The following is a 10,956-nucleotide window of genomic DNA, read 5'->3' as shown; positions in this document are numbered from 1 at the left end:
CTCCTCTCTCTCCCTCTTCTTCTCTCTCTTCTCCCTCTCTCTCTCCTCTCTCCTCTCCTCTCCTCTCCTCTCCCTCCCTTCCCCCCCCCTCAACTCTCACCCCCATACAATACTAGGGTTGGAATCTAGTATTTGATGCCTAAGCAAGTGCTCTAGTACTGACCTGTGTCCTCCCAGCCCAGAACTCTAGTTCCTAAGCAGCTCCTTTAGATCACCGAGCCCCAGTACCTCCACATCATTCCAGAACCTGCATCTCTCTGGCTGTCTTGTGTCCTGCTCTCTTCCTCTCAGGCTGCAGTGCTCCCAGAGGTCCCCGTGGAATTCCGAATTGCGAGCTCATCAGACTGGCCCCTCATGCCCCAATCCCACATGTATCAAACTACTGGGCAGATCTTTCGGGGGAAGCAACAAGTTTGAGCCAAGACCCCATGATTGAAATTCTCCAATAAATCCCTCCCAGCTGAGCCCGGAGGGTCTGTAACTAGCTTTAGCAAGAAGGGATGGTGGGAAGGGTTTCTTTCTTTTCTTTTTTTGCAAACTTCAAACAGGACCTGGGGTTGTGGGGGTGGAGGAGGGCTGTTCTGAGAGAGGAGGCCACCGACCAAGGGATCAGAGTTAATTAAAGAGACTGCATGCTTACACCTATAAACTCAGCCGTCTTGGTACATTAAAGCCTGCTGCTTTCTTTCTTGTAGGGCCACCTCTCACGGTGACTCTGGAAGCAGGACTAGACTCAAGCAATACTGAGAACGGGGGGTTTGCAGCCCCTCGAAGGCTCTAGCCAGAGCGCTTTGCTCTTCCTCTAGGAGCTAAGACTGTGTTCGATAGCTTTATTAAACATCAAAGATCTAAAATTTCCCAAAATAGGCCTGGACACATCCATCGGGATGTGTGGGCCACCACTTCCCCCCTTTGTCAGGCAAGGAAAGCGAGGTTCAGAGAAGCAAAGTGACTAACTCAAGATCGCATTGTGATGGGGGAGAAGTCAGGACTAGAAGGCATAATCTTCTGTCAATGGCTAGGGCAGGGACCAACAAGGGACATGCTGCCCTCACCCCAGCCCTGCCCCCTTGCACTGCCTGTGACATTCAATCAGGTGCTGGTGATGCCTGGCCCAGCAGTCTGGGCAGGGCCTCCTTAGCCTCCCAACGACAAATGGTTCTTGTTTGAAAGGGAGGTTATAAAAACACGTGCCCAGAGACACTGTCAGGGAAGGGGGATTAATCTCACTCCAGTCAAAGACCATATTCCAAATATTTTTCTGGGGGTGGGAGGGAGTGGGGATGGGGAGCAGCCCTATCTGGGAAGGCAGTCAGATTCCCGGGGTGCCCCTCAGGCTGGGCTCCAGGAGGCATGTTATGGTGCAGAGCACGGAGGCTGGAGGTTACACGTATGTACCTGGCGGGGCTGGGTCTAATCAGGATCATCGCTCAGAGGCACGGGTCCTCATGGCTGACTTTGCAGGAGGCCTCCATGCTGGTTTGGATGCTGACACCGTGTCCAGGGTCTTGGCTGTGTTTCAGAGCCCTACGAGTTACCGAAGGAAAGGATTAGATGCCTGGGACATTTTTGTTTTCTGGATGGTGTCAAAGTCTGAGTGTTTCCTCATGGCCTCTGGAGTAGAGAGGACCCCAAAGACCAGGCAGGGGGGTTGTCTTGCCTCTATGCCCTTTACCTGGACACAAGTCAAGTCACCCAGAAGCACTGGCTTTTCAGCTCTCAGACTTGGGGATCTAGGTCCTTACACGACTCTGGAATTCCAGGCATAGTCTCTTCGGGGTTCAGTCTCGTGGCTGTGGCCAGGCTTGAGGTTTACAACAGTCCTGTTTATCATTCCACAAAGGTCTATAGTGGTGTGCTATATGTTTATCCAGACCCTGGAAGAAAAAAAAAAAACCCTGGAGGGACTTTTATTGAGCCCATTTTCCAACAGGGCAAATTGAGGCTCAGGGACATACAGGCGTCAACCAAGAAGCAGAGACTTGTCTGTTTAACCTTCTGAGTGTCTTTTCAAACTGAGGACTGTTAACTACATGTTCCACTGACGCAGAAGCCAAGGGTCAAGACTTCAACTTCTCCAAACCCTGCCCTGCTGGCTGGGGTGGAACTCTTGGGCAGTGAGGACGGGGACTCCACAGTGGGCTGGCGTCTTTCCAAACACACGTCAGCAGCATGCAGACAGTGGATTTGTCTCCCATCTGTTAAAGGAGCCCCGTGTTGCTTTGCTTTCCGTGTGAGAAGTTCTGAGAGCCCCAGATTCATGGTAGCACATGTGAGGTCAGCAGCATCCCCATGGGGTCTTGTGAGGGTTGGCACCAGGCCACACGTGCTTGGCCCAGTGATCCAGTGTGGCCTGACTAGGAGTAATGGGCCCTCGCACAGGCTATCCCAGTGCTAGAATAGGCCTCATTTTATAGAAAAGGACCAGAGACCCACCCCACAGCTACTTGAGGGACTGTGTTGGTCCTAGGCAGCTGTGAAGTGCCTCTTTTCTGGGGACTAAAAGGGACTTCTGGTACTGTAGGGACTCACCCCGGAGCCCCCTTTAGGCAGTAGAGTCCTGAGCTGGATAACTGCCTGCAGTTTTGGGTAAATCTGTTTGATTTCAATGTAGCTTGAAAGTAGATTTCAAACATGAGCTGGGACTGTCTAGCAAGATGGGCTGGTGAACAGAGAGAGTACCTGTGTGCACAGGTGTGCATGGGGGAGTCACAGACCTTATATCCCCAGACTCCCCGCTCCTACCCACAGTGGAGGAGTCAGGGACGAGCAGTCAGTCAGTGTCTTCTTCTGGACAACGCATTCCAGCGCTCTGCCCACCGTCCGAGCAGACAATGGGGCCTGGCCTCACTCCCTCCATCAGAAAAATCTCGGAGTGGCTGATTGTTGTTACCCTGAAGTTCCTGGGTACCCCACCTGTCTTGGAAGAAACAAATTGTCAGGATAACATCTACTTTGAAACTATTTGGGAAGACAAGAAGATTTTTTAAAAAAAAATTGGTATGGATAAATGCATATGTGCGCATGTGTGTGAGATATATGAGTACATGTGCATGGCATGTATGTTTGTGTGTGCATATGTGTGCACATGTGTGTGCGCGCGCGCATTCTTGTACACATGCACATGCATGCATGTGGGTATGCCTGTGTGTGTGTGTGTGCGCGCGCGTGCGTGCGTGCGTGCGTGTGTGTGTGCATTCTCCTGGAAGCCAGCAGAGGGCATCAGATCCTTTGGAGCTGGACTTACAGGTGGTTGTAAGGTGCCTGATGTGAGTGCTAGGAGCTTAGGCCCAGTCCTCTGCAGGGGCAGTAAATGCTCCTCACTACTGTCATTTTTCCAGCATCTCCCTTCATTTTTTAACATTAGCAAGGTCTTGCTGTGTAGCCCTGACTGGCCCAGAGTGTGCTATGAACTGCAGGCTGGCCTCAAACTCCCAGTGATCCCACCCCCAACCTCTGGAGTACAGAGATCACAGACGTTGCACCCTGTGCCTGACAGGCAAAGATTCTTAAATAAGCCATAGAAGACTCTAATCGAAGGAAAAGCTGATCAGTGACCCAGATTCATTACTTTATACTCCCAGGTAGAACCACCGAGGTGGGGAGAGAGCTATGGGGATGGGCTGGGGGTGTGAGGGGGATCAGTGTCTGCACACCAATATGGCAAAGGAGTCCCTTTGGATGGGTAAAAAATATCAACTCATTATGGTAGCATGTACTTTGGGCCTTGGCTACTTGGGTGGCTGAGGCAGGAGGATCACCTGAGCTGAAAAGTTCTAGGCTATCCTGGGCAACAGAGTGGGACCCAGTACCCTAAAGAAGGAGAGTAAAGAAATGAGGGTCAAGCTCCCCTTCCCCAACAGGTGAAAGATTTTCAGGCCTGCACTGACGTCATACAAATGACCCGTTACATTTGAACACAAGCTCAGCCCCATTCGTCAGCAGAGTAACACCATGGGGTTCAGCCACAGCAAGATGCCACCTCACGCTGACTAAAAGCCTGGAGGACCTAGAATGTTGTTGAGGAAGTGGGGCTATGGGACCCCCTGCCCTCCTTTTCATCCACTGGGTTATCATGGAGCCTCTGCTTCAGGGCCACACTGCTTTCAGCTCAGAAGAGCGCATTAGCACCGTTCCAATATCACGGAGAAAGCGCCACTTCCCGAGCACACATACAATTCCCGCTTCTTATTAAGACCCCCCGGGGGTGTGGTGACACGGGCTTTCTATCTGTTTGGCTTGGTTTTGGTTTGTTGAGACTTTTCTCTTTGTAGCCTTGACTAGCCTGGAACTTGATCTATAGACTAGGCTAGCTTTGAACTCACAGAGATCCTCCTGCCTCTGCCTCCCGAGTGCTGGGATTAAAGGTTTGCACCACCACCACCAGGTTGACTGGTTCTTTTTTTTTTTTTTAAAAGATTGATTTTCATAAAGTTATGTGTGTGTCTGTCTGTCTGTGTGTATGTGCACACGTATGATACTCATAGAGGTCAAAGGTATCAGGTTCCCTGAAGCTGTAGTTACTGATGGTTGTGAACTCAGGTCCTCCCAAGTGCTTTTAACTACTGAGGCAACTCACCAGCCCCCAATACAAGTCTCCATTAGCTGTGCAGTATCCGTCTGGAAGAATAAATCCTCTTTAAAACATGTCTGGGGCTTGGGATTTGTAACTCAGAAAAGTTCAGCTTGTCTAGCCTTCCAGAAGTCTGGGTGACATATATACATGTGTCAAAATATCTAAGGCTGGGGGGTGAGATGACTCTGTGGGTTAAAGGAGCTTGCTGACAAGCCTGGGGACCTGAGTTCAATCCCCAGCCCCCACATGGTGGCTAGGGAGAACTGGCTGCTGGAAACTCCTCTGATAGTCAGCCACATTGTCACTAGTGTCCTTCCACATATACACACATAAATGTAAAGACATTTTGAAGCCGCCTAACCCACATTTCTATTCTTTAATACACACTTTAGCATTTTAGAATAACTGTCAAATGCTAGTAGGATTCTTACGTGAATTTTTCCTTTTGGAAAAGTTATGATTTTTTTTTTTGGTTCTTTTTTTCGGAGCTGGGGACCGAACCCCGGGCCTTGCACTTCCTAGGCAAGCGCTCTACCACTGAGCTAAATCCCCAACCCCAAAAGTTATGATTTTTAAGTTGCGTAATTCTTTTGCTGACTTGAACTGAGCATTGGTAGCATTTCTGCACCAATTCAACAAGCAGATAATCACCAAGAGCATATTTTATGCCAAAATAGAATCTAAGCTAAGAGTAACAATTATTGCTTTTACAAAATATAAAATGGTTTTAGAATGTTAAGGTTGTAACAGGATTATTTCCAAGACTGGAGAGATGGCTCAGGGGTTAGGAACATTGGCTGTTCTTCCAAAGGACCTGGGTTCGATTCCCAACACCCACACGGCAGCTCGCAACCATCTCAAACTTAAGTCCCAGGGAATCCAACGCGCTCTTCCCTCCTCTGGCCTCCCTGGGTACCAGGCCCACAAGTGGTATGAACACACATGCAAAAAACACACATGCGTAACAATAATAATACAAAGTCAGGACATTTCTGCTAAGGTAGACATCCTCTGCTTTTATGAGAGTTCAGAGGTCTTCACAGACAATTTGCCTTTTCCCCCACACCCTTTGCATGCCTCTTTGAAAGACATTCTGTTTTATTTCCTGGTCAGTTGCCAGGGGCACTGTTCATTTCTTATGGCTGACGCTGTTTTTATATCTGACGCCCTTACCCACCTCTCTCGCTCATTCTAATCACTTGTTGGATCCATTTTGGTTTTCTACACAGGTGATTTATAACAGGCCAAGAACGACAGCTTCGTCTCTTCCCTTCCAGTCCATGTCCTGCCTTTCTCTTTCCTTGTCTTGTGTCCTTGGCTCATGTCCCCCAGGCACCGTGAGGAAATGGTGACACAGCCTTGCATCCTTGACTTGTTCTGATCCTGAGGCTGGAGCTTAAGAGGTTGGTAAGGCATTTATTAAATGCGTCCTGCATTGGGGGAGGGGGCTTGGCTGTATTTCCTTTATTTCTCTGTGTAGAGCGCCCAGGCTCCCTTCTCAGTGTTTGAACATTCTCGAATTTAAATACATGGTTTATTTTTATGTATATCAGCATTATGTCTGCATGAATGTGCTCGCATCATGTTTGTGCCTGCCACCCACAGAGGCCAGAAGTAGGTATCAGCTCACCCCTAGACCTGGAATTACAGGTGGTTGTTGGCTGCAGCATGGGTGCTGGGAACTGACCCCATGGTCAGTCTGCAGGGATCGTCTTCTGCAAGAGCATCCAGTACTTGTAACTGCTAAACCATCTCTCCAGTCTCCATTAAAGATGGCATTTTGAGATTTTATTTTACGTGTTTGACTGTATTGCTTGTGTGTGTGTGTGTGTGTGTGTGTGTGTGTGTGTGTGTGTATCACATGTGTACCCTTGGAGGTCACAAAAGGCATTAGATTCCCCTAGATACAGATTTATAGATGGTTGGGAAGGACAATGTACGTGCTGGGAACTGAACTTAGGTCTTCTGTAACCACTGTCCTTAACTGCTGAGGCTTCTCTTTGGCCCCTCCTGCATCCTTGAGATGATCTCTACATGAATATGTAGGTGGGTTCAGTTGTATTTACTATCTCATGGAGAATTTTATACTCAGACTCCATAGCAAAGCAGGGCTTTGATTTATGTGTATTTTCCTTATTTGGTTTAGGGTCAACTCAAAATGAACCGAGCCACCTTCTTCCTTCTCCTGTGTCCTAGGGGCAGATGTGTCAGAAAAGGCATGTTGTTTCATAGTCGCTCAGTTCTCTGTCCCTTACTCTAACAACCACCGGAGCTCATGGCTTATAAAGAAAAAAGGTTTCCTGGTTCTGCCTTCAGAGGTTGCTGCTTTGAGCCCGTGCTGGAACAGGAGGCAGAGCAGAGCCTCTCACCCCATGAGTGGGGGCAAGGGAGAAAGGGGGTTCGCTCTGACCAGTGACCTCCCAAGAGGCCTCATCTCCTAGCAGACCCACCACCTCCCAAAAGCTCAACTCCAGCGAGCAGGCTTGCAGCACGTGGGCCTTTAGGTGACATGTGGGCTCTGAGGGTGCCTGTGTCTTGAGGATATTTTGAGGGTGTGGAGAGAGACCTTTAATCATTGTTTTTCTTTGTGTGTGTGTGTGTGTGTGTGTGTGTGTGTGTGTGTGTGTGTGTGTGTACATGTGTGTAACCCTCCTCAGTAGCTGGAAGAGTGTCAGATCCCTTGGAGATGGATTTACATGTAGGTGTGTGTTGGGGATCAGACTCAGGTTTTCTTCAAGAGATTATGCACTTTTGACCTCTAAGCTATCTCTCCAGCCCCAAGTTTTTCTTTTAGTATTTTTATTATTATTTGCGGTGGTATTATTATTATTATTATTATTATTATTATTATCATTATTATTACTATTACTACTGCTGGTACTGGGAATTGAACCCATTGCCTCACCCATGCTAGGCAAGTACTCTCTCACTGAGCTATACCCTCAGCTCCAGTGTTTCTAAAAGATTATACTTTAATTATTGTGTGTCTGCCTGTTATGTGTGGTATGTCTGCATTTGTGGATGCCCTCAGAGGCCAGTGGCATTAGATCCTCTAAAGCTGGAGTTAGTTCCCTTTTTTATACATTTATTTATTTATTTATTTATTTATTTATTTATTTATTTATTTAATTTTATTTATATGAGTGCACTGTCACTCTCTTCAGATACACCAGAAGAGGGCATCAGATCCCATTACAGATGGTTGTGAGCCACCATGTGGTTGCTGGGAATTGAACTCAGGACCTCTGGAAGAGCAGTCAGTGCTCTTATCCACTGAGCCATCTCTCCAGCCCTGTCAGTTTTCTTGAGACAGGGTCTTATCGAACAACCCGAGTGGTCTAGAACTTCCTGTGTAGCTCAGGCTGATCCTAAACTCTTGCTCCTTCTGCCCTGGACTGGTTGCTTGATTGTGTTACGGATGGGGTACCTGGGGCAGAGGAAGTCTGTTCACCTCCTAAGAGCCAAGAAGCATCGAGGCTGAGAGTGAGAGAGGTGGGGGAGAGGGAGCTCTCACCATTCCCTCAGGTGTACATCCTTAATAACCTTACTTCCTCCGACTTCCTGAAGGTCTTAAACAGGCTGGCAACCAAGCTGTGAACGCGTGGGCTTCTGAGGGCTTTGAAGATCCAGACCACAACTGGGGAAGTGTGACGCCTTAGGCAACTTCATCTGAGCTGCACTTGGAAACCACCTGCCTGGAAGCAGGACCCCTGGGCTTCCTGCCTGCTGCACAGGTTCTCGTTTGATCTCCGGGTGAGGGTCTACGGAGGGAGTCTTTTAAGACTCCCAGTGGTGACTCAGGTTGACTGTCTCGTGCTCCTCCTGTGGGCATGTTAGGCCATCCCAAGGGTCAGTCAGGGGATCCAGACCCTCCGAACCTTCTTCTGCCTCAGCCCTACCATTTCCAAGGGCTGCTTCTGGCCACGGCTCCCACGTCTGAGGTGTGAGAGAGGGGAGATGGGAGCACAGGTTCAGCAGCTGACACCCTTCCTCCACAGCCCTGTATTTTCCCAAGCCTTCTTAAGAGTTTCCACCTAAGGCCAGATGGGAAATAGCAAAACCAGGAATCAGAGCCCCGAGCAGGCTTAGATTAGGTTCTGTGGTTCATTAGCCTTATGCTGTCTTTCTTCCCATTGCTGGCTGTCAGGGAGAGCATGTGAAGCCAAGGCCAGCATCTTTACCACTATGCCACTGAGGCCTGGCAAGCTTGGAGCCATGCCGGGGCCGGGGTGGCAAGCCTGTCGAGGCCCATGGTCTCTCTGGGACACATCAAGACTAGCAGAGAGACCACTGAGGGACCTGATGGTACCAGTGGGGTCCATCCTTCCTTGACTTCTAACATCTGCTCACCGCTCCTGTCCGCCGCCATGAGCATTCCAAGAGGCGTACACGAAGAACATTATGGACGCTGCTACTTTTAAGACCTGCAGCAGGGGAGGAAATAGTAAACATGGCCTGGTCCCTCCTCTAGGGACACAGGACAAGAGCAGAGCACCCAGTGGTGCAGGGCAGTGGCACGTGGGTGCTCTGGTGGTTTGAGCGGAGAACCAATACCTTTGCCGCAGAGTCTGACAAGGCAGGTCTTGAAGGATGACGAGGCGTTTCCCTGGCAGCAGTGTGGGGAAATGCATCCTTGGTAGAAGGAATGGACCACGCAAAGACCAGGAGGCATCTCAGAGTCTGGGGGTGGGGGGGTGGGGAGGGGTTACATGAGATTTAGCAGGGCCATCGGCAGGAATGTGTCAGGTCTGGGAGGGGGACCAGGCCTCTGAAAGACGCAGGCTTCCTTCTTAGGGTGAGGGAGAGTCAGACAGTGAGAGTAGGGGTCCCCCTGGGAAGATAAACAAAGGAACAGAGGGTGGGGTGACTCATCTCTGCTGGGGAGGGTTTCTAAGAGATGTTACAGCTCAGGGGAAGGATGTTAGGCCAGCCAGTGCTGTAGCCAGAAAATGAGCTTTAGATTAAGGGTTGTTCCGTAGCTGACCTTCTAGGCCCTGAGTCAGGATTTGGGATGAGAATGGGGCGTCAGCCATTTCTGAACCGAGACTGTAAACTCAGAGGTCATGTTAGCTTCCTTTTGCTATGAAAACACATCTGAAATTTGTTGGCTCTCAGGGGGTTCAGATTAAATAGTATTATAGCCTTTCAGCTCTGTTGCTTTGGGCTGGGGTGATGCAGAAGGGGTGACTGAGGGGAGCCGCTCAGGCCAGAGGCCAGGGAGGAAGGAGAAGGTGGAGACAGGTTACAGGTCCAAGGGCAGGCCCAGGGACCAAGTGCCTTCACATAGGCCCTGTTCTTGCTTCATGACCTCCCGACAGCTCATCAGATGGCAAGCACACCAGTGGGTTAGGCCCTTGTGGGCCTCGCACTTCAGGAGAGTGAACTGACAACGAAGATGGTCACCTCAACTTTGGGACACTTGAAATTCAAATCATAACCACGCCCACGTGCTTGTGGGTGCCATGGTCGCTGGGGTGGGGAGAGTGGGAAGCTGCCAGGTGCCCGTGTGGTGGCTGATGAGTGAGAGTTGGCAGCAGCGTCTGCGTGGGTCCATGAACCAGCTCCTGGCTTGCCCACCTCGCCATCCTGGCCTAGGTTGGAGGGCATGGGGATACATTTAGCCCTGGTGTCAGGACTCATTCTGTCTCTCCCAAGTGGTGGTTAAGGCCCCTGCCTCCCATGACCCAGGAACTACTTGTATTTACTTCCTGGTGTCTCAGATGCAGGGCGCAGGAGGAGGTTCACGTTCTTCACAGGCCCCAGAGAGGGGCCTCCATGTCACTCAGTCACGCTCTCCACATGCTGGCCCCCATGTCATCTTCCTCCCAAGGGAGGGAAACCTTCATTCTGTCCTATGAGCGCCATTAACCCACAGAACCAGAATCCAGACCTGGTGGGGAAGGACTTTGCAGTATGGGAAAAGATTCGTAGATGGAGGCTGGGTTTGGAAAGCGGAGCGTGCCGGTCTGAGGTGCACCTAAGTTTTGGAGAAGCAAAGATTACCATTCTAGCTCCTCCCCACTGCGACTGCGGTGTGCTAAGCTGCAGGCAGCCAGGCAGCTGTGAGAAGGATCCAGAGATGTGGAGGTCACAGCCAGGAGGAGGGGAGGCAGACGCTGTGATAATGAAACTGCGGGCCCCGCACAAGGAGCCTCTGTGTGTGTGGGACCCGCAGCCTCCTCTGCAGGTTTAGGGAGACAGGTGGCATCGTGTTGCAGGGGAGCAGTCAAAACAGGCCCAAAGCCAGGAGCTTCATCCTGAGGCCCAGAAATCAGACAGGGGCAGGAGGAGCCTTGCTGTTCTCTTGGCTACTGGGGTTTCTCTCAGGAGCTTCTGAGGGCCACGGATGTCAGTGTCTGGCCAGCTCCTTCTGAAAGGGT

This window comes from Rattus rattus, chromosome 5, assembly GCF_011064425.1.
Source record: "Rattus rattus isolate New Zealand chromosome 5, Rrattus_CSIRO_v1, whole genome shotgun sequence".
NCBI lineage: Eukaryota > Metazoa > Chordata > Mammalia > Rodentia > Muridae > Rattus > Rattus rattus.
The sequence above is the reverse complement of the archived record's forward strand: the minus strand, read 5'-3'. Positions refer to the sequence as shown.